Consider the following 24,627-nt stretch of genomic DNA (forward strand, 5'->3'; position numbering starts at 1 on the left):
ACGAGAGGTGCGCTTGCATTCACCGCATGTAAATAAATCGGTGTTGTCTTCCAGACCCGGTCTATCTTAAAACTCAAGAACGTCGCCACTTTCGTGCTTCGCTGGGTTCTGAAAGAAGAAAAAGAAATTCGATTACTTACATTACTTTCCTCGAAAGAACGTTAAGTAATTAATATTAAGACTCTCTTCATCCCTAATTCCGTGTCGCGATAATTGATTAATGCTTGCCTCACGATTCAATTGAACTATCCATATGTGTCCCTCATATTTTTTTTACGGGAAATACTTGTGCTTTCGTAATATCAGAGAATTCAATGCACTCGAACGAATTTTATTTCCAGCCGGAATTTGTGAGAATCCCGACATCGGCATTGCTCGTCCGTGACTGTTTCGACGTCCTAAGAAAGACGGTTGAATTCCAGAAGGACTTTCGACGTAGAATTATTCGAGGGCCCTGGGGGAAATCGCGGGAAACTTTCGAGCTACGTGTTTTCCTGTGTACTTGCACTCGGTCACCTGGAGCTTTCCAACGGGGACAATAATCGACGGTCATGGTAGACTCTACCATTATGGGAAGTACAGAAAAAGGAGAACAGAGAATGAATCGAGAGACGAGCAATAGACGGCTGCGAGATAGAAGTCCGCAAATCGAGAGGTACGACGATGGATTTCGCGCGGAAAATATTGCTTTCTTCGTACGTTCGACATCCATAAATGCATAGCAAGATCAACCGATCCGCGTCACCGTCCTCTTTATTCTTCGCCGTGATTTAAGACGCGAGCTCGGCGGATACGGACGGTTTTGAAACTTTCATGAAAAATGATTTACATAATGCGTAAGTCGGTGAATGATCCGCAGAAATGTAGCGTAATATTTTCAATATTAAAATACGCGAAATAATATTGCGTGGTCTTCAGTAGTCTTCAGTAGTTTCAATGCAAACAATGTCTTCCCCGTAATTAAACGATATTCTCTAATTATATATCTCGCAATTAATTCTAAACCTGATCATGACAATAAAGCCAGAAGTGGAGCTTAATAATAGCGAAGGAAAGTCAGATTCGGTGCTCGCTCGCAGAATAGCGGAACATTTCCCAAAATTCACCCTCTACTGGTCATTCGCATTCATAGTTGTCTAAATATGCACAATGTACACAGTTGTCTTGTATAACGAGATCACTTCTCGACAATCACATTCACACGAATATAGTAGTCGAAGTAAGGATGTCGGATACTAACTCGACGCTAATTTATCGTTTGGCGTGATCGATTGTTGCGCTCGATCGACTTCCGTTCTCTGCGGCGAAGAAACGATCTCGCCGCGGAACAAACTGCCAAGCCAAGCTGCTGATCGTAAATCGGATCTGATCTCTCCTTCTTTCGTCTCGATTTGCAGTCCCCCTCCCCTCTCCTTTTTTTTACAATTTATTTACGAGTTTGCGTTTCTGACATCGCGAGCGTTCTCAAAACCATTGGATATTCTATTGTTATTGTCTATCTTTATTTCTTACTTCCTGTTAATTATCAATATCTCCTTTAAGCTTGTATATCACGTGAACGACGTTGTAAGACTGTGAGATCACTGGCGCGTAACAAACGCCGTCTGCCTTCATTCTAAAGATGATAAAGGCACGCTTCGAGAGAATTAACCTCGATTTTTTTTTTTTCATAAAGTAACACTTATTGATCGGATATTTAAAGAAAGTATTCTATGAAATTCGCAATAATATATGTAATTTAAACTGCAAATTCTATATATTAATATTTTGAAACTTAATAATACAAAAGAAAATAGCTCGCAGAAAAAATTATACTGAATAAAAACAAATTAAAATGTACATGTTCCATAGTACCGTTTCCAGATTTTGTCCGATGTACCGAATATACTATCACTTCATGGAATTTCGTGAAATTTCGTTGAAATTTCATCAAAATTAAAACTGCACGTCTCATGTTGAAACGTTATTTCAGAGATTGCATCGCAGCTGGCTCGTACATTAGCATTTATAACCAATTCGCAACGAGAATCGAAAGATAACCAGCGCAAAAGTCGATTACATCACCGTCGGCGACGAAGGGATAGACCTTTATGGGGATGGTTCTCGTAGTGCGGAAAAGCATAGATGGACAGGAGAAAGATGAGAAAAGGCAGGAAAAGAGTGACAGCGGATCGAAAAATGTGCGAGAGAGAAACGAAATGTGAAGAGTAGAGGGACAAGGGAAGAGGCGAAATGCAATTTTTCCGTTCGGCGCTTTTTCCAGCGACAGGGGAACCACCTGTGCTCGTCTCAGCGACTTTTAAATTCGTACCATTGTGGGCTCTATTTGCTGAAAAATGTTTATTCAATTTCGTTTACCGGCACTGCAAGATATTTACCCGGTCGCTTTTGCTCGAACAGTTCTCGCACCACCGCGAACGATGGTATTGGACGCAAGAATACGACGAGGAGAGAGAGAGAGAGAGAGAGAGGGAACGGGAACGATCGGCTAACAATAAGTTCACGATGCGTATAAGACCGCATTTTCCTATGCTTCTAGGAAAGCTACATCACGAGAATATTAAAAATACATTTCAGTATTTGAAAAAAAGTTTGTGGATGAATGACGTTGGCCCAGGTGTTGCATCGATTTTAGGTAATAAGTATAAAGTAATATTTGAGATTCATCGCGTAATAGAAATTTGGAGACAAATTGTAGGAATTATACGATGAATTGTATAGAAATCGTGAGTCACGTAGAACATTCGAAAGCTTTCCCCGAGCGACGTACGATTGCATTTCGCGCGGATATAAATCCATAGAATAAATCGGGCGATCTTAATCATTGCGACGAAAATAGGGTCGTACATGCGGGCTGAATTACGATGAGTCGAGAATGAAGTTACGCGAGTATTCTCTCTCGACTCCGCGTCGACTTTGTCCGGTTTTGTGTATCAGCGAACGAGATCGCTGTCGGCGATAGAAATTTATGACAGAGTCGAAACCCTCGAAAATTTCATTAAGCCGTCCGTATAGATATTGAGAATCGACGGCGAACCGATCGAAAATGGAAGTTACTATCACGATACAATACATTTGACGTGACCGCCTAGAATACGCGGAAAAAGTGAGTCTATGTGGTTTATGTACATATATGCGCCAATTAATCACCAAGAACAGCAAATATTTCATAAATGTTTTTAAAAAGGTAATGCAATAAAATTTGTAAAAGATCATTCATTTTTGAAATTGATATTTTAAAGAGATTATTAAAAATACTAATATAATTCGAATACAAATCATTTAATTGCACACAAGATACGTCAGAATTTAATTCTTTCAGCAGCATTTAATAATTCTTTTTTTCAAATGGAAAGGATTAGGTAATATTTTTAACTTTTGCATCGATGATCACGTTCGATTCGTAAAACATTTAAGATGGATAAGTTTTCTCAGATCGGTTTGACCAACAAAGTTGGTCAAGAAAGAAAACCTTCTGTTTAGTAACTTCTCTTAGCGTCCCACGCGGATTACAGTCTTATGTGTTTCAAACTTTTTCCTTAAGGCCGTTCAGGTTAGCCGTACGGTCTTATCTGCGCAAATTGAGCACACCGAGTGTGCAGCGAGGCGACTACAATCTAACCGCGGATAGGAACTATCAGGGAACAAATAACGACGATACATTTTCGCACAGCTGTTCGGTAAACTTCACTGCTACCGCGCTTGATCTGACCAAGTGAGTACCACGACTACTTATGCGCCTCCGATGTGTTCAACACTGATAATGTGGCGTCACCGACGCCACAAAATAAAGTAGGTATCCTGAAATTTCTTGGGATGAGATTCTTGTCTGTAATTTATATGTGAGTATTGTTATTTGCATGTGTGTGTGTGTGTGTGTACATGATGCAAATTTACACGTCGCAAAAGCCATTTAAAGTCTGCGAGTCCTTTCGCGATTCGGCCTGTTAGGAATCACAGCACGACGCGTCTTGGCTGCCTCCGGTGATACGCGCCTCGATTTTCCGCATCTCGCTCCCAAGTGTACCAGGGTTGTTGCCATGCTCGAGTTTCTCATCGCGGAAACTTGTCGCGCGTGTTTCTATCCGTGCGTCCCCTCGCGAAATTTCTCGTTAAAGACGGCCGGTTTCTTGAGATGCGAAATGAGTAACTTGTCGATAACCACGACGCACTCGTGATTGCGATCCGACTTTTGCATAAACTCCACGTCGTCATGTTGCGTCAATATTTCCGACCTCGTCGCATGAGTGAGCATTTCACTTTGAAGTGTCTTCACCTTTTGCCATCGAGCAATCTGGGAGATTGGACAAGTTTTCACCGATTTCCGCTACGCAACGATTAAGCCTGATAGTTTCTGTAATCATATTTATGTGGATGCTGGAAATTGCATGACACTCTTGGATTTAAAATTTATACTGAAGTTGCATATAACTTCGCGGATTAATGACTAATAATCTTGTCAAATTAAGTAGCTTGAATGTAAGGATGAAGTTTACGTTACTTTAATATTTGATTTGCGAATTACAGTAGACTTGCAAAGTATGAAGCTCCTAAGTACGCGCTATTGTATACTTTGCATAAGTTATCTCATTGAAGCTATTGGCAGACCGATGAGTTGTGAATGAGACGTCGAACGGATTAGAAGTTGGACTTCCATGGAGTTTGCCGTATAATTTTTTACATCAGCGTACCATAGTGTAATTAATACTTGATTATTAAAGAAGAATTTGCCGAATTCTTCTAAAAAAGAAGAACAATTCTCTTGTATCTAAATATTGCAGAAAAGTTGATATAAAGTATACAATTTTGTATCACGTATATATTATGTCAACGTATTGCAAAGTTCAGAATGCGCGCATGTTCGACCCCCATTTCCGGGCTGCACTATCGGGTAAGTGACGTAACGTCGAAGCAACGAAGTTCCTCCAATAAAGCTTTAAACGCGTCTCGCTGATCCATAAATTAACTTTGGCAATAGCACTTCGTCGCGAGTACGAGAGAACCCACGTTATTATCGAATGAACTTTCCAGCTTAGCCGTTGCCCGATGCGATTACTTCCTGTCCGCGCGCGGTTACGATTCTATTCGAGTTCAGCATTAATTTCTAGCGTAAATGTTATACCAGTTATTGCAAACTGGCTGATGCCCCGTTTCCGCAGTGCACGCGGGGCGTTGCCCGGCGGTAGTCGCCGTTGTAATTGCCTCGACCCGAAGCTATCCGCGAAGAGTCGGCGATTCGAACGCGGTTTATTAGGTGGCTGTGCTCAATTATCATCGGTACGACAATAATTTGCCCCCGAATGTGGCTGAATCACCACCGCGCGGAATTGACTGAATGAATTTGTCGCACACCTCGCACACTCGATCGATCCGCCAAAGGATGCCCTGCCACGTTACGTTACTGATATTATTCAAAGGTCGACATTAGTATCGACGTGCATGTACACGTGTATAGGGCTTCCTTTATTAGCGGAAGTAAACTGGAATTATGCGTGCCGGCGTAAATAGAGCGCAACGATTGCCGTGCCCGCGCGTCCCTCTGATCGCTGATAACAGAATTAATTTAATATAACGCAAAATCGTCGAAAGTAACGGGCGCATTATAAGCGACATCGATTAAACCGATAGCACGTGGAGATCGCACGTGAGCGCATCGCTGCGTGCTTTAGCATTCCCATGTAGATTTTATCCACATTATCCGCTCGGATGATTGTAGCATGACTGATGTAATATCATAAATTCATAAATAATCATGGACCGAACACCTGCAGGTGTTTATTATATTAATTCGTCTAGATGTATCACTGAATTAACGGCGTTAAAATGAATAATGGCTGCGTGACCATCGAGTTAAAGTATTACCTTTAACAAATTCGGATATTGCAGAGGAAACGCGAAAGAGACAGAAAAAAAAGAAAGAAAAAAAGAGTAAAATTTATAAACTTTTGCTGATTACTTCAAATATAACAAACAAGAGCGAATCGATGCTTCTGTAAAAATTGATTCGCCTTTCAGAAAAACTTCTCTTCAAAAAAGCATAGATGATTCAAACTGTAACGTCTGGTGGGATACCAGGATGAAAGCAATAATTAAGTTAGAAAGTGCACATCCTGTTACAACTCCAGGCTTCCACCAATCCCTGTCTCACTATATCATAATTTATGGTACGGAGTCTCGGACTTTACGAGCCGACATTTCATGGCATAGCTTGAATTCAATGGATGTACAAAATTATTTCAATGTAAAAGGAAATATCAATGCAGCTCCTATTAATCACATCATACGCATTCATCCTTCAAGATTAACATAATATTTAATTCGCCATATGCAAACAAAAGGTTATCGTAATTGATAATGCATTAATAAGTAAATCATTTATGCAAATCAGTATAATATATCGACAATGCGGATTATTCGAATTAATATATATGCACATAAATTAATTACAACTAAAAAATAATATTACATTTAATAAAACTGAACATTTCCTACCAAAAAATTGTTATTTTGTTATTATTTTGTTTCGGAATAATTAAAAAAAATGGGTTAAATCGAGTATTTAACTCCTTTTTTTGTAATCACATTTTGTTTACAACAAAATTTAATTCAATTAAAAGAATTTACTATGTATGAGAATGTTGCGCGAATATTCCGACAAAATGAATATAAGACAAATAGTTTATGCTTGTGCACGCAAATAACTATAGCAAATAGAAATTAACTTGATAATTTATTCACTTTACGCGAAACTTTCTAAGTAATATGTAGTAATGAAAATTTTCGACATTTTCAGCCAGATTATCCAACATACTAAAAGTAGAAAATTATGATCAAAAACTTTGTGTTTTCCTTTTGAATGAAGAAAATAAGTTTCTCAGATTAAAATAAATTAAAGACGATATAAATTCAATAACACCGCATTATAGCATCAAAATATAACAATCGCTTATGGAAAAAAAAAATTACGCAATACACTTAATCAAAGCATCAAAAAATTCGATTCGCAGTAAAGTGCTAGCTGAATGTAATCGAGCGTTGCTTTAACAATTTCACAGAAAGCCGGTAATATATTCGTGATTGTAAGGAAACATGGCAAAAATGCGCGCCACAGAGTGCAAACCAACACTCGCAACGTGGAAAAATACATTTCCATAAATTCTCGAACTCAAACTCTGAAATCTTCCTCTCTCCCTCCTCTGACATTCTGCTATTCGTACGGTATATCGCGCTGATCGTTTTCTGCATTTTACATCGAATGCATTCGCAGTCAACAGTGGAAACGACGGGAATCGATCTTGCGCATACGCCATGGGACGACAGTCGAATACTTCGGAATAAGAAGAAATTCACTTCCGCACAGTCCGCTAAACCGAGCCCGTCGATTCATCGGGTAGTTCTACATCATATCAGCATAGGTGTGTTTTCCATATTACCCTCCTTTGTTCGTTAGACTTAAGAAATCACAGATTTTATTGAAAATTTTACGCTTATGCAGAGAAAATAAGCAATATGGAAGAAATGTCGTCCGCTTTCCGCGTATGAAGCACTCAGTTAAGTGACGACGGAATGTGAAAACATATTGTAAGAAGATGAGAGACATTTCACTCAAACTTGACGTGCATTCAGAAAACTCTGACTTATTCACCTCCGAATACTTGAAGCGGATAATTCTACACGTAAATTTATGTGGAAACACCAGGTATATAATTCAAATACGAGAAGAATCCATTTTGGTCAAAGTGGATCTTGGTGCTTATGTAATATTTCATATGTGAATATTATAATTATTAATTCTATAGATTATTCGCTGATTCAGTTTGTCGAATTTGAAATACAGTTATATACACAGAAATAATACTCACAATTAAACTGTTTATAGAACTATAATTATATTTATATACATTGATATATGAATATTACAAAAACCCGCATTAAGATCCGCTTTGACCGAAAATGCCATTTTTTCTCTCTTGTTTGTGTTTAAACACTATTTTTTATTTTCACTTTGTTTACCTAATTCAAATTTATATGTGAAACCATATAAGATAAATAAAGGATTTTAATTGGAAATGTTTTGTTCTTTTCTGAAAGAGAGAGAAAAATAATGAAAAACAAGTAATTTATATGGAGTAGCAAAAGCTATACTCGTAAATCATTTAAAAAAATATCACGTACATTTTCGCATGAGGAGACATTGTGTCGTCTCCGAGTTTACCTGTGAAGGTATTCGCCATTGAAAGTGAAGAATCTCTACACGTACCTACTTCTTTTTTCTTCAATGCACATTTTTTTTTTCCCTCGATTTTTCTGTAGTCTATGTCGGCGGAACGACGAAATAAAAGTTTCCGAGCGAGGGAAACCGTTCATGTGCCGCGGATAGCGCTTTTCGCGCTTCGAACTAACAGAAAGAGCGCCGATAAAGTTTCGAGGTATTCCGAAATTTTCTTCACCACCGACACGGGTGGCGATGTGTAGCGTGGAAAGAGTCTCTTCTTTGAACTAAAAAGTATCGAACCTTTTCCAAAGACGAATGATGAGGACGGAACTCAATATACAAGAATGGAACTTTTCATTATATTTCATTGGCTATCTTTTTTTCTCAATCTTGCAATTTAAGTTTGTGTAGCAATAATATTGTTATTTCGATATAAGCAAAATTAAATAAATGAAAAAATATATAATTTCAATAAATTACAAATTTAATAAATTGCACAAAATTTTACTTTTATCTCTCAAAAAGATAAATATAAAATTGTGGAAAACTTTAAACGTTCGTTAGGACAACTGGGAAAGACGATATAAAGCGGGTGTGTTATAGAAATGCGAAATGAAATGGTCTCGCTTTAATTTTTACGTTCAAAGAATACGCTGCAAATGTGTAACCGGACTTCCTCTTTACTAGACACGCAGATATTAAGAGCTTCCCGTAAATACGAGAGTGCTTAGCAGAAACTAGCCGGTGGTTGTTGCTGTACGCGTGGCGCAACAGCAAATTCGATGGCCGGTGGACAGTCGCATGCAAATTGTCGCGGCACGAAATGACAAATTAACGGCAGCAGGCCATTCATACGGACACTGATTAATTGCCATTTACTTGCAAATTTCCAGGGTGCGCGCGTTTACACATCGCGTGGCTAACTCACGGCTCTGTCCTACCCCTCGACGACGTTCAATGCCAAAACGCAACTATAACGTCGTACTATGTCATCGCTCGCGTATCTTGTTTGTATTTTCATAGCGAGCAGTATTATAATTGTGCTGTGACTGCACTACATTCCAAGATCGATAACACTGGACGCGAATTCGCCATAGTACCTGTGACGAAATATTCACAAGAATTAGAGAGAGAGAGAGAGAGAGAGAGAGAGCGCACGCGTTGTATCAAAACTTGTATGCAATTAAATTATGACTCAACAAATTGAATATAATAGAACATTGTTTGTCCATGCAACGCATTTGCAATTCCGGAAAATGCATTGTCCCAGTTACTCAGATATACGGCGACGCTCTTAAGATCCACATTTGAGTTCTGCACACGCTTATTAGATACGGTACACAATAAAGTACTATCAACACCACGCGCTTCGCTACCTTCTGCCATTCTATGCTTGCGTTGCCATCTACAGTATCTACAGTATCACGTTTATGACATGACGATGCAGAAAGTGTCTGCCTATCGTCAAGGAACTACCTAGGCATCAGCTTTGCCGAGGTGCCATACTCTAGACGAAACTACTCCCGCTCTCTCATTCGCTCGCGCGCGCGCGTGTAGATGTAAGTCTATTAGATGGTTCGACGATCTAGGAACACGATCCAACAGCGGCACGGAAAGTTCGCCGAAAGTTCTCTGACATCGGCAAAACTTTCCCCACGACAAAGCCCCACGACTTGCCCCCGCGAGTCTCCGGGTGCATTCATGTAGCCAGCGCCGACAGCGAGCTTGTTTGCCGAAGTGGTAATAAAATATCGCGGCGTACTCGCGATAAAATCGAAGTCGCGGTACCGTTAAAAATTATTGCCCTGCCGTGCTGCAACGATCGACTTCATAGCGGATTTTAATCTCGTCCGACCGTTGCGCGTTGTTACGTTTCACCTACACGGATGGGCGTATCTATCGAAAAGCATTGCACATCGAGACATGAATAAAGACGGAACTACGAGTACGAATGGGATAAAGCTTATTTGGATTACGCGCGTAGTTTGATTATACTTTTTCCAATACAAATTGTTCCTGTAATCGAATTGCCGTTAGCTTCTGGTAACTTATTGAGTTCATGAAAAATATCATGTTCGTAAATTAATGTTGAGGCAAAAATAGGTAATTATTCTTTATAATGGCTTTGTACGGCTTCAGATAATATTTTGTAATCATCATTAATAATGAAAGAAATATATGAAGCACTTATAATTAATGCATTAGAACGAGTTGCTGAATATACGTTTTAATAAGGTCATACAAAATGAGTGGCCTTTCAACATTATAACACTCCGTTTCAAAATTATCTTGAACTTTAGCATGAAAGTAACAAACTTCTATACAAGAAAGATAGCAACGTTCTTCTTTTATCTTTTCCTCTTCGTTAGCATTCTTAACATGAACTTTCCAGCTGATCCTGCTTGTTCTACCTCTTCTTTTCATCTTCTTGTTCTTTTTATCTACAAACCAATTATAAAAACAAAGCTGTATCTTCTTAGGTTTGCTGCATATTTGTTTTCTTCACAAGAATGCATTAAACCGTAATAATAATACTGAAAATTAGAATAAATATTAAGCACTAGACTTGCAAATTTAGTTAACAATTTTCCTTAAAAAATAATATATTTATGTAGTTATTTCTCATAGAAACAGAATCACATCATTATCTAATTTTTCATAATGCATGATAAAAGTATTAATTTTATTAATGGTTATTTATTTATTTTAGTCTTTCCATCAATCTATACACTTTTTTATCTATATAATTCTTTAATTTGTAAATAATGTTTCAGATCAAATTTAAGTTCTTCAATAAAACTAAACGAGTAAAATGCTTCCCCTTCACTTTATTTAATCGCCTACTTAAATAAAATGGGAAAAATACATAAAAAGAATAAGGAGAAAACAAGAGACGCTAAAGTTCTCTATCTCTCATTGTATAGACAATTCGTTCCATCCAGGCATTATGTTTAATAAAATTGTTATTATTAGAAATATTTGTTTAATAAACTGCAATAATCCAATTTAAATAAATTTATATATAATAAAATATATTGCATTTATTCTATTTATTTAGAAAGTTTATTAGTTTAGCTTATGCAAACTAATAAATGTAAACTTGAATATATGATTGCTCTTTTTTGAAAAATAATATTGATATTATATACATATATATTGGCCGACGAGAAACTTGGTTTTCAATCGATTTTTTTAGTTTAATCGTATCTCTCTCTTCTGCATATAAACGCGCTCCTCAGGTCTCGAACACGACGGACGATTCGGTGAAATCCCATTCTGGGCCGAATGCCTCGATTAAACGAGAGGTAATCAAATAAACGGGATTTGAACGTCGTCGTCGATCCTCTTGCGTACAGCAAGAGCGATCAATGGCGAAAAACCATTCACGATCTGTTTAAATTGCAAAGAATCTAAATTTCTATACGAATAAATTCGTTGGAAATTCGTGTGAACTTTCAAATTAACTAAAATTATAATTAAAATCGTAATTTACCTGATTTATCTAATAGAAATATGAAATTTAAAAGAAAAAAATCTTCAATTGAGTATTAATTAAGGAAAGATGGTTATCCGCATATTCCGCTTTGTGGCATCATTCAGCGAAATGGTGAATAACACGATAATTTGATTATCCGGTTATCCGACGAACAATAGGGTAACTGCTGGTAGTTGCCGCTGTTACTAGCACAAAGGATCAAATGATAGAAGGCAAGTGCATACTATGGCTTCTAGAAACGTATAACTCGTTCTGAGGATTCGTAACGTCGAATACCAATTTCCACTCAAAGGTACTAATTCGTGCACGTTATGGCGAAGTAGCATTCGCTTTGATTTACGAATCCGCATCCATAATTAATGATGCATAGAATAATATTTTTGCATTATTAATAATGCTTTAATTATTCAGATGCTTATAATATACAACATGTACATAGAATTGTTATACATTCTGAGGTAATCGATATCATGTATCTGTATCACAACATTTTATACGGTTTCCAGTTTAGAGGTATCGTTGCACCGCGAAAAAGGAACAACATGTATCACGGAAAAAGGTAGCACAGAGAAAGTTAACTAGATTTAGCAGCTACCGCGCTCAAACGTAATATCATAAACTGTTTATTGCTACGGTGACAGTTGTCGTTTAGTTCTGATGGATCTAGTGCTTTAAATTCCTGTCGAGTAGACTTGTCATGAAATCATTACGGAATCATTAATTTATGAAGTTTGTTTAATAAAGATTAATGGATAATAACAGTAAACGAATACTACAAACATATGTCTATCTAAATATATATATATATATATATTTATAAAATTTATCATTTATTTATGAGATATGTATATTTTTAAATATATACACCCTCACATGTTTATAAAACGTGAATACATATACATACGTATGTATATACACATGCTCAGACATAAAACTATATGATAATTAAATTATATATTTTAACGTATTTTTATAATAAAAATTTCAAATATAAAGTCAGAGATTCAAAAATATTAAATTTCTGCACGACTCGTAAAATTAATATTTATTCATTTTACATGTTTTACTTAGCCAGAAGCAGTATAAACCAAAGACTAATGTAATATTTTCTGCAGCTCTTTTAATCTTATTATTATATTTATTTTTTAAATGTAAATATATATATGAATCTTTTTTATGCATTTACGAATTAATGTAATTTAAAATTCTCACAAGCTATCCTCTCACATAGCTTAATCGAAGTTTTTTATATTCATGTACGTACATCGATTACTTTTGACCGCGAGAATAAGAGAGATAAGACCAAAAAAATAATATCTGAACTGGAAGAATAATTACACTTTTACCAACTAGAGATAATTACTAACTATTCTAGAGAGTCACCTGGAAATTTCTATGCGACAAAGAACTCTGACCATCACTTTCTTTCCTTCACAGACATTTTCTCTGTTCATTTCTCGTCATGCGTCAACCAGTTAATAACATAGCGATTCTTGCGAAGAATTACGTTACGTGGAGGAAACCATTCAAGCGTTAATGCGGAATCACCTAGAAAATCAATTACCTCTCGATTATTATTTTGATCAATGAAGAATTCTTATCAAGCAAAAAATAATAATGAGGATTCTTATCACCATTTACAGCTCGTTAAGAGAAGTAATATAATAATTATAATTTATATTAGACCAACGAGGATAAATCAATTAAAAGAAATAAACTTATTTTCGATCAAAGCATATATATTATAGCGCTAAAATATTTCTGAAATATTCTAGTGAGAAAATTTATATACATATACAATTTTGCAAATCGAGCCTGAAATCGTTTTTGGTCTTGAAACGCAATCATAAACAGAATTAGATTAATAATATTACACATTAAATTGATAAACAATTTAATAATGTTTGATACTAATAAGCATCTTAAAAGGATATTAATAATTTCATATTAACCTAAGCATCTTAAGAACTGTAAATAATTGAATTTATAAGCAATATAATCTTTATACCGTCGCAAAGAGTGTTTATTTAAATACTCGTGCAATTTACATTTTAGCAATTTATTTTCATTAATGTTGAATGTTTACCATATTTTCAATATTGAACTATTTAATTCTGTGTGGGATGTATTCCAATATATAAAAAATTAATATTACAAAAGCGAATAATCTGTCAATAGATGAAAGCGATACGGAAAATTATTGAGAAATTCAATTGTACATATATTATCAAGTTGTAATGCGATTATGTTAATGGTTTAACTGCTACAGTATAAAACGAATCTCATAATTAATGTCACATTAATGTATGACACCAAATGTAATATCCGAACATAGAATTAATCAAACTTGATACTGCATAAATCTATACTAGAGTATCTCGTAGCAATTAGCCAAATAAATTTAAACTGATCATATTATAATGTATCACGGACATATATATACACACACATATATATTTTTTTTAATATTTTTAGTTAGGAAATCTTTCTAAATGTACGTCTATCTAATGTTTCTAATGTAATCTTTCTAATGTTTAATATTTGGTGATATTCTACCTCACGGTTGAATGAAATATATTCAACTCTGTGGGAGAATTTTGTTCCTAACTTTATAATTACTTCTTAAACCGTTTCAATCGCCGCACTTTGTGCGTACTCCCTCTTAAGTAGCGTCTCGGTAGCTTACTCAAGATTATATTTTATTTCCAGTACGTGACTTCTTACACATGGCACCATACTTCCATGTACCAAGACTTCGCGTATATCCATCTCCGAGCATAATACTACTTCCATTTTACGTGCGTACTTAAGGTAAAATTACATTAAAGTTAAAAAATAGGATAGAACATTACGTTTATATATATATTTACATATATACATCTATATACACACATACATATCTCGTACATATTATATACGATAATAGTATCAAAAAGAACATCAGATAAATTTAATTCTGGTAAAATCTAGTTTATAAATACCTGCGGATATTTACAAACAAATATAAATTTAATCAAAATGTATAACGTGTACAGTAGACAAATGAACGCAGAACCTATTACGAATGTATGCACTGCGATAAAATTTACGCTGCCTTTTAATAGAATTTCGTATTATATCATTCCAGATTCAACATTGACTCGGGAAAAAAAAATATAAATATCAGTTTTGTAAATATTATTTATATAAAAAATATTTTATGTTACATACACATTGTCCGCAGAAAAATAATATGATTTGTTAAATAAGGTATTACGGAAAAGTTAATAATTCTGTTCTTTATATCTCTGCACAAAATGTAACTTGCCTGAATAAAGCTGAATTGTCGATCTTGTTCAGTTGATCTTTTTCAAGAGTCTTTAAGATGGAACTTTCAAACTTGTTGCAAAAGGAAATATTAATAAGGACATGATTACACTTGCAATATTTTAACAAAATTTCACGAACACTTTAGATATCTATAACTTCTTACTTCCATCTTCAACTTCAGATCATTTTCCTGTCGTCTCACTGGAATTTTTCTCCTGGCTGGTACCATTACGTAATGAGACTTATAATATTTACCCTAATGAGAAATTGCACGAGCCTTGGTAGAAAAGTATATCGCAGATGGAGTTCGCGCTCGCAAAAACGTTAATAGGACAGGGCGTATCCTCTTGATCCTCAGGATCAACGGTTTCCATTCTTTAATGCCAGAGTGTACTTCCGTGCGTCCTAATCCTGACTTTAAGCTTGATGATGCAAGGGATTGAAAGACAATGCAGAAAGAGAGAGAGAGAGAGAGAGAGAGAGAGAGAGAGAGAGAGAGAGAGAAATATAATAAGATAAAAAACGTGAAAAAGGCAAGCAAGGGCGATGGATTTAGAGAAGTAAAGGAAGTTATGCCATGTCACGTACAAAGATGCAATTTTAAAGCTTATAACTGTCACGGAAAAGAAAAAGAAATAATAGAAAAAGAAAGAGGAAAGAAATCGTAAAATAAATTGTTAATATTATTCTGTATAACTTATTAAAAATGTACTGACATTATACGTACGATTTAAATATATGTTGGTTGAATAAAGATAATGTCTAATTAAATAAAAGAACATAATAAAGATAATGTCTAATTAAATAAAAGAACTCGCAAATACATATAAAATAAATATGCAGTTGATACTATAAATTGATTACTATAAATTTTATGTACTTATTATTTTTTAACTCTAACTCTATATCTTTGTCTTCAACAACCAGCATAAAGGTACTCGTTTGCTTTCATGGAATTCGATATTGTACAATTTCGAAAGAAGATGGAACTGTAGGATGACAAGAATGAAAAAGGACATTTGTGAAGTGTCAGGATATGCATCACGAAAATGTAGACCTCTGAAGTTACTGACTCAGCAAAAGTGAGCAAGAGTAGGAAACGCCCTACATATCTTTTTCACTATAAATTTTTCTTACCTGAGAGAGACAATCAATAAAACGTTCTTAAAAGTAATTAGCCAATTACATTAAAACTTGCAACTTTTCCTTTGCATAACAAAAAATGGAAGGAATATGCGTTTCATCTAAATCGAATCGTTATTAAGTTTTCGCTAATTACATAATTTAATATCAACTTCTTTCATAAGTTTCTTATTAACTAAATTAACTAGAGTTTGTTTTTGTAGTTGTATTAAATCAACAAATAAAATATTTTAAATGTATTACTTTTTATATTCTCCTCTCATTAATATTTTTTTTCGTATCACTGTATAAACTATGTAACTAATAACCTCTAAATTTAGAGGATAATAATATACATATGAATAAAAAGGGAAACACAGTAAGGATACGTAAAGAGATAAATGGGAAACGAGATGGTTGGGAAAGAGAACCCAAATCGTCGGATTGTAACCCGTTACCGTCGCTCGGCCATACAAAAGAGTGTAATATAATGTCGGCCAGAATACGTGGCGAGTAATAAGAATAGCACGACTGCACCCGTTACTTCTAATATCGTGTCCAACCGTTCTTGTCATTCTTTTATCTTTTTCCTCACTTTCATATTCCCCGGATATTTCTACTAGGAGGGAGAAAAAAGTGGCCATTTGAGCAGCAACAATTTTAAATTTAAAAATAAAAAGGAATATTAAATGAATTTACGAAATTAGTCAATAATGGAATAAAAGAAAGAAGGAAGGGACGAAATTCATTGATTCTAAACGATTTCATCGTAATTCGAACATCTCACGCTTCTTTTAATATGCTAAATCCTTAATTATGCTTAGTCAGAATGTCAAATCGATAGAGGATGGAAAAAGAGTAGAAAGGTTTAGATTGCGCGCGGGCTAACCGGTTCTCTTTGAAAAATTCAAGCGATAACAAGCTGGGGCATCGTTGACATTTTAACCGGATTTCAATTTCAAATTTCCTTTGCCCCGGGTGTCTTCGGCGTGGTCCCGCTGGTCGAATCAATCTACGTAATATCTGCTTTAATCGATCTCGCGCGTACTCCGCCCTGTATAATCCGCGCGCACACGTCGACGTTACTTTGGATTTTATTTTCCCGTTTCGATGTGCTTTGTTAAAATTCTAATTAAACCATGTCTGGTCTGTCAGTAGGATTTTACTATTTAATTTTCTTCCTTGCAGCAGCAGAGAACATTATTTCCGAGTGCAACAATTTACGATTGAAGCCATAATCGACGAAACGACGAATCCAATATATTCATAAAATATATAAATGTAAATATATAAATGTAAATATGTATTACATACATATTCAGGAAGAGAGAGAAGAAAATACAGAGATAGAATTTTAATTATAGGCAACATAATTATCTCTCTGTAATTATTAATTATGTTAACAGTTAAATTAAAGGCAACGGGGGAGCGTCATAATATCAACAATAATGAGTACGTTAAAATAAACCTGGATGCGTATAATAAAAAAAAATCTCATAATATAATATTTTATGAGCTACGGTCTCAAGCACTCCAAGTTAATGTTTATGACGCCACTTTTTTAAGAGTTATGCTATATGAGGTTTGCCTGGACACAGCTTTCGGGCACTTAAAAGTTTCGCGGCTTGTATTTTGATTTATCTATGGTTAAAAACGGGTTCTCTTACTTTCGAGCAAGTTTTCGTGAAAATAGATAAACAGAATCCACCCCTTTCCTGACTGATATACGTATACTGACCTCTCGATCTACACATTATGTTGGTTGTCTCGCGCTATCGGCATATGTCCACAAATAGAACGTTCTGCCTTTGTTTACCTCGAAAAAGGTCCATTCGCAGCGATCTCGTGATAATCGCGTTAGAACATAGATAAAAGCTTTACGTTGAATATTTCAGACATTTTATTTTCAATATTGTTTTTTCGCATAGAAATAATGTGCCCTAAAATAAATTATACATTATATATTTTGTAAATATACTGGACTCGTCGTTTTATCGATTATCTCTTCAATCTTAAAATATTACAGTTGGAAGTTCACTGTTGCTGTAAGAGGAAGAAAATTAAATAGTACAATCCTGCTGGGTCCAACGTGTCACTAGCAAATATGGTCTTGCGAAACTGATCTTTACGAAACTTATCTCAAACATATACTCAAATGTGAACATACTCGATATGAATCACCCGACTGTTACAAACTTAAACAGAAAATACGCAGAGCAAGCAGTTCACTTCACAGCAAGTTACGAAAACTTCGTTTTAGACCAATAAGAATAGATGCCCAAGTATGGAATGTATTTTGCAAAGGTTGCGTATGAAAGACTAGGAAGACGAAAACAGGGACGAATACACGGAGAAAAGGATTGCTAGAGGCGGTCTGAAAGAAGAAAATGCAGATAGGAGCAGGAAAATTAGCATGAAAGTGGAGAAGTACCATGTGTAACCGACTTTATGTTTATGCCCGAATAGTCAGCAAAAGAAAGCCTAGAATTGCACAAAAGTCTTTGGAAAAACACGAATGTAAGGCCGGAGATATGAGTTGACTTGAAAAATGTATGCATGAAAAGAAAATAATTTAGAAATGAAAAAGATATGAGTAGTTAGATACATGTTAATAAATTAGTTCTATTCATATGTTGTCATTAAATCTGATTCATTAATTTCACATATCGATGTTACATTTTCAATGTTATATCACATTGCGTTATATCACATAAGTCTATTAAAATACGTTACTAGCATTATTGCTTGAAATTATATCCTGATTATACGAGTAATAAATCGATTCTCTATTATCATCATCTAATTTTACTTATCTCAAAATTACAAACATTTCAATTTAAGGACTCAGAATATATCGCAAATTTCGTACGAGCCAACTTGGAAATTGTAGTCAATTCGATAACTTGTTGCCAGTTAGCGTAGCGTAAAAAGTCATTGGATAAAAATTGAGAAAGAAGCAGAAGAAAGCGGAAACACGGAATGGGCGGATTAAGTAAAGATTCCGCCGGAGAAGGAGGGAATTTTATTAAAATATTTAAGTGCCGAATTGCATTAGGGAAATGACGCTATTGTTCACCCGAAATCTCATTATGACCGACCTCTCAACCGCGCGTCAGAACCTCTACGTACAAACTTTTCCGTGAACCTCGAAAAGAACGTAAGTCTCATGTAAGTGGTGATAGAAGAAAAAAATAAAATCAGAGTAACGTTAAGATTTTCGAAGAACCGCATATACTTTATAATTTTATTACAGATCCTTAATGTACTTTTCGTGTTTCTTGTCAACAGAAATTTATAATTTCTGCAACGCGCACGTACACTACGAAATCGAGATATAAACAGCTTATAAACAGCTCATACATATTGAATAAAATTTCTGGTTGAAAATGAACACGAACAGTACATATTAAATAGAATTCTGGTCATTATAATTGGACATATGGTTATCTTAACTAGAATTCTAATAGATCAGAAAACTCTGATTTGTTCATTTTCCACCAGAATTCTAATTAATGCAAGGCTTTTCCATTGCAAGCACAAGAAAAGTCATACCATTTAATTATCCTATTAAAATTGCACTTATGGAGTATCGGTTTTTTAACAGTATGAGAAAATTCTGTACTTCATGAAAATTCTCTCAGATGTGGCATCCCGAGTTAGAATTGAGTGGAGGTGAAGGCGCACATACCAGTTTATGAAATGCAAGCTAGCACACGAAAGATCCAACCATCTGCTTTAATTTGCTTCACGTATAACATATTTATTTTTGACAAAAACTGGTACATAACTGATATAAAATTAATTTTTTCAAAGTCTGAAACATTGCGCCATCAATGAATGTTATTTAATATGATCGTTTTTGCTTCACAACCTCTTGGAGACACATGGTGTTTGATTACTTTTCGATACAAATCTTGAGATAATGCACGGCACAACTGCATGATATAAGCGAAAATATCTCCGAATCTCTGCCACACTTTATTTCCGCAAAAAACAATATAACTTTTATGCTTAACATTTTAAAGTAACCGTCTATTGTCCCGATCTGCATTTTCATAAACTGATATGTGCTCCATCAACTTCACTCAATTCGTGATGCCACGTCTAACAAAATTTCCACAAAGTATAAAATTTGTTCACAAAGTTAAAAAAAATTAATACATTACAAGATAATTGTATTTAATAAGATAATTAAATAATATGATATTTCGCACATCACTCTGAATATTATTTTTATTTATATATAATCCAGACTCTAATAAATCAAATGATTCAGACTGTTATAGTTAAATATTACTTTTGATGTAATGTGTACAAAATTATCTCATTTATTATATAATTGTACGACAAATATGGGATAATAATATCTGTCGCGTAAGTACGCTTGTTATCCTAGATGTCAGCTATCATTTAACCTTTCCATAATAGAAACACTATTGCTCGCATTACGATCCGCCACATAGTATTTCGATACACGAAACTACAGGTCGATGGAGGGATAAACGGCCACGACAAAGGGGTATCCTGCGTTATCTCGGTAAGAGGTATGCTTCAAATCGCCAAAACTTGATACTGGCGATCACGTGACGGATCTTGGTTCGCCAGACACATACTCGCCCATCTCACTGAATAATTCTGAATTCAATCGGACGAATTTAGCTTTCACAATGCGAGGTGTACTTCGCCAGTGCGCTAGATTGCGTACTGAACTACGTACCCAGCGTATGCTATACACAAATACATACATATCATACGTCTATTGCCGACGGACAGACAGTGTCCGCATATTTCATGGTCCGCATGCCATATAACGAATGTTCGTCGCATTGTGATTTATGCTTTGTTCGTGGACCGCTGGTACGCGTCATGAGCTGCACCGGGAGGATTACGTACTTCGGTTCTTGATTATCGGCGCGTTGCCATCGACGAGTCTCCCTCGTGAGCACGCAGATTTCAAATTGCGCGCACACCTGATCGTATGCTTTTTGTAGAGAATAGTCGTAAGTAGATAGCGAGAGCGATAATAACTTGCTATAAACTCTGTTTTGAAATACAAACGAAATCGTGAATGAGGATGTAGAACAAAGCCATGATAACTGAATGGCAAAAGAGGCAAAACAGAAATTACGAACCATTCTCTAATGGAACATAATGGAAGTGACCACATCGATTATGTATAATATCTATGTAATATATTTAGTATATCGAAACATGTAATGAAAGAGAGTGCTAAAAACGTATAATAATCTAAAAATAAACAAAAGAGGGAATAGCAAAAGAAAAAGAAAGAAAAATTAAAATTCAAAATGTAAATATAATAACTAATGCAAAAATATAACAATTCTATCAAATATTTCAGTATAATTTTAATAAATAAAAGAAACGCTTTGATCGCACTTAAATTTTCCAAGCCGTAATTAGTTGACTCGATAAAATAAATTAAAACAGATTCCTTTTGTTGTTAAAAAAATAACATCTTTGCGGTTGAAATAACGAAGGATATCTTTTGATATATGGCTCACTACTTCGACGGATCTTGTTATTGCCTGCGGCTTATGATCTTGTTATCCCAAAATATCCCAGCATTTGCACATATAAGAAATACACACATGAAAAAGAGCATCTTCAAGCTGAACTACGGACCGCGAAAATCGAGATAAAAAGTGGAGAATTTATTAAATCATTTCCCCGCTTTCAAGATCGATTGCACTTCGTTATCTCTAATACATGTAACTTGAATTTTGTATATATTGAAACCTAAATGTTGAACGGCTTCTATTTTGTGTTATATTTAATGTTTACGAGAAATTGTATAATGAAAGATTGTTAAATTTAACTATACATATATATATATATATATATATGAAATTAGGTTTCATAAAAATACGTATCAATGATTGAAAATTTCAATAAATAAAAAAATTGTACGAAATATAGAAAAATTATATCAGTACCGTAATAGATAATTTATTTCAATACAAATTTAATAAAAAATAGATAAATTAATTAATTTCGTATATATTGAATTTTTGTTTATATTTTATTCGTATAGAAAAAAATATAAAATGATATATAACATTTTTAAATATTTAATTAAAACATTTAACTAAACCAAATTTAATATTATCTTGCTTAATAACAAATAGTTTATTAAATTCAATATAAAGGTATAAAATAATACGAATATGAAATTACCAATATACAGACTTAGATAAGTGCAAATATTTTTAATTAAAAAATAATTTTATGCAATCGTTTTCAACAAAGTGTTAAAGACGTATTTATCAAAGAGTAAAAAAGTTCGATATACTCAAGATTGGTACAACTCCAGAGATCCCATTTCGACCACTCTTAGGAAAAGTTCAGCAGGTCTACGATAGAGTATATCGCCATGAAACGTACACGGAAATCGTGGTAAATTCCTGAAGGTAATTTTCCTTGAGGTGACCAGGTTCAAGCACGTACGATCGCATACAATCCACACGTATGTTCACTACGGGAACATATCGGTCTTCCACGTGAACGTCCACATAACGACCAATACCAGTAGTACCATTCATGAACGACCACTAACGGAAATCTCATCCTGCAGATAGATCTCATCGCAAATTTGCTGGGATTTTCAATTATTTAATTCACTTTTGAACCGCATTATCCGTTTTTATCTTTTCATCAAGCTGTATCTCTGCAAATCTTCCTAATTTTTAAGAAACAAAATAATATAGAAACTAATAAAACTTTAGAAAAAAATCATAAAACGATATAATAACGGAAGAAAATAACAGAAGTTTACGATATGGAGAAAAAGTGAGAAACAAATTATACAACTTGATATCGCTCTAATTGGAAAATTTCTTTTGTTTTTAGACATAATCATTAAACGCAGCGGTCTAAAAGAAACATAATAGCAGCATATAAAATAATAAAGTTGTAAAATGTTATATACACAAACTTTAGTAAGTTTGAAATAAGTACAGATGCAGCAATATCGGAGTATTAATTTATTGCTAATAGAAAATAAAGAGGCTAACGGCAAAGAAATATGTTAATCCCATATATAAGTTTGCAGTTGTGTTTATGGCAAAGAAAAATAAAATCATCGAGATAAAAAAGATAAATCGATACGACTAAGAATTTGAACAATACTGAGGAAACACCAAGTTCAAGATTCCAAGATATCTGAACGCTTTTGTAGATTCCGTGTAATTGAATTTGGTACGTGCTAGTGACATTATAGATTAATTCTTTTATTCTGTGTGTATTTGTATTAAGAAATAAAGAATGGAGGTCAACAGTGGCTTTCAGATTATGAAATTAAAAGTTAATATTCTAATTATTTCTTCATGTTGTCTGAAAATGCATAAATAGTAACAACAAAAAATCCGAGAGAACGATCAGAAAATAAAACAATAGGAAAAACGTACACCTGTTACATGTCAAAAATTGTATGTGTAAAAAAATAATATTTAAAAGTATTAAAAGAAAAATATATCAAAACTAAAAAATTTTCAAGCTATGGCATAAAAAAAATCCAACATTACATTATTGATTATCATATTACCCAGAAATTTCTATGCATATATGAAAAATATTGATTATAAAAGAAGATAAATGCATCATCAAAATGCGACACAGAATAGTAACGATTGAACCTTCTCCACTCATACGATTTTTAAAACTCCATCAGTCACATGCAGAAAATTCCCACAAAATTCAACAGCCGCACTCGTTCTCCAACTATCTCCTTGAATATCGCTCATCGTCCTCCAAATAATCCAGACAATCTCTCAAACTTTTTGTCGCGATTCTTTTTCGGTGACAGCGATAAATCGTCGGGCATCTCTCCAGCCGGAATAAAATCCGGGTACGATTTTGAAGTCTTTGACAAGAACAACCTGCTCTTACTATAGTACTTCAAGATTTAAGGGTCGCTAAAACAAAAAAAGGATGATCGTGGGACATGATGCTGGAGTTCGAAGAGACGCAGATTCTCGTTAGTTTTCGTTCGATACGTCAAAACTAATTGAAAATATTTGAATATGCCGAGCTTATCGAGTTTTCTGCATCGTGTGCTATCAGCTACGAAGGTGCCGAGGCAAAGGCAGACAAATTTATGACGAACGATTTGCCCAGAGAAAGTTCCTCGTCTCTTGGCACAGCTATTCAGCTCACTCTTAATGGACGCGTTTTGAAGTAAACGAGCAAACAAACCTGGGAATGCATTTGTTCTCACGAACATCGCTGCTCACTTTAAACCCGCGACAATCGCAAACGTCCAACGAGAACGCGTCGCTATAAATTTTAGCAAAGGAGACACAAGAAATGAAGATGCAGCGAGATTATGTGAAGACCTCGTAAGACGCTGCAGGACGTTACACAAGTTTATAAGATTCGCCAAGGCGCTTGTAACAATGGGAAAGTAAGCTCCATGGAATTTTAGTGACATTGTAACAAGCTCGTGAGAAATCCATATATCTGTGCAAAG

General features: G+C 34.8%; 1 long non-coding RNA gene across 1 annotated transcript in view; it reads right to left on the minus strand.

Moving 5' to 3' along the window:
* Positions 1-83: 83 nt before the first annotated feature.
* LOC147910578 (uncharacterized) overlaps positions 84-24,627 on the minus strand; it is a 213,888-nt gene continuing 189,344 nt past the window's right edge. The window contains exon 5 of the long non-coding RNA XR_015544251.1: positions 84-108. This is a non-coding gene — a long non-coding RNA (uncharacterized LOC147910578). The remainder of the gene's footprint in view (positions 109-24,627) is intronic.

This window comes from Acromyrmex echinatior, chromosome 2 (assembly GCF_024713525.1).
Source record: "Acromyrmex echinatior isolate Ae372 chromosome 2, ASM2471352v2, whole genome shotgun sequence".
Taxonomy (NCBI): domain Eukaryota; kingdom Metazoa; phylum Arthropoda; class Insecta; order Hymenoptera; family Formicidae; genus Acromyrmex; species Acromyrmex echinatior.